This window comes from Austrofundulus limnaeus, unplaced genomic scaffold (genome assembly GCF_001266775.1).
Source record: "Austrofundulus limnaeus strain Quisiro unplaced genomic scaffold, Austrofundulus_limnaeus-1.0 Scaffold4008, whole genome shotgun sequence".
NCBI classification, from domain to species: Eukaryota; Metazoa; Chordata; class Actinopteri; order Cyprinodontiformes; family Rivulidae; genus Austrofundulus; species Austrofundulus limnaeus.
The window spans coordinates 1-1,186 of NW_013956410.1; the positions used below are offsets into that span (position 1 = coordinate 1).

The following is a 1,186-nucleotide window of genomic DNA, read 5'->3' on the forward strand; positions in this document are numbered from 1 at the left end:
CATCACTTCTGTTGGTGACTGAGTAGAAATTGGTCAAATGAGATACCTAATATTTTAATCAGGATCTCAAGTGATATAATCTGTTTTTTCCCCTCATTCAGCATAGGAAAGTAAAACTATCACTTCCACTCGAAGTCGTATCTACAGATAAGGAGACCAAAGCATTTAGCTCTCAGAGGTAAATATATATCATACTGTACTGTATATTTTTTACAACTGTAGTCCTGCTTTTGTGTATTTCACAACTGAATTATGTTTTATTTTATTTTGCAGTGATGATGAGGAAGAAAACTGCTTAGGAAAAAAACACACTGAGCAGCACAGTCCAAGTACCCATACAGCTCACAACTGTACAGAAAATCAGCAGGAAACAAACTCTTCATTGTGAAAGCAGGAATTTCTGATTGTACTCTTCATACTTTTGCCAAAAGTATCGCCACATAAATTAAGTCACTTTTTTGTTCTAGTTTTCTTTAAAAATATTGATTTGTGTTACATATTTCAAAAATATGTGTTTCTAAGCATTTGTGCTTAGAAACAAATAGTTGTCCCCATTTTATTTTTTATACTTAAGGTTACTTTTTTTATATTAAGTCCAAATTTAAATGATTCAGCTCATCTCATCATTTAACATCCTTTATACAGTATATTGGACCATAGGCTAATCTCTTAATGTTACACTTTCATTATCTAACGTTAAACCATCACGTGTTTATACATCACATCTTTTTAAATTAAGAACATTAACATGAACACTTTAAATACAGCTACTGAAAACCTACCCAGCATAAACATCTCATCCTCTCCTGACCAACTAGTATCTTCACTATAACAACAATCTTCATTTATAACAACAATCTTTTATTTAGAAAAATATTCAAATATCAAAACAAAAGGAATGTAAATGTTTTTAATCTTTACAACTTTAAATGTTTGGCAACAACAATGTTTGTGTTCATTTAAACAAGACCTGTAAAACTAGAGGTCTGTTGTGTTTTTACAAATGTGTTGAGGAACAAAACCTGTATGAAATATCTTAAAGTTATACATGTATAATACTGTAAGTAAAACTACTGTGATTTTTAATAACACTTCTGCAGTACTCATATTTTTACCAACAAACCCTGAAACCTTAAAGTTTCAGTTGTTTGTGAACTCTCTGATGTCTTCAGGACATTTCTTAATG

The 1,186-nt window shown here is 30.6% G+C and overlaps 1 long non-coding RNA gene across 1 annotated transcript; it reads left to right on the forward strand.

Moving 5' to 3' along the window:
- The first annotated feature begins 16 nt into the window (after positions 1-16).
- On the forward strand, positions 17-981 carry LOC106512050 (uncharacterized). The gene is made up of 2 exons (XR_001309612.1): positions 17-178; positions 274-981. It is a non-coding gene; the product is annotated as an uncharacterized LOC106512050 (long non-coding RNA).
- The last annotated feature ends 205 nt before the right edge of the window (positions 982-1,186 follow it).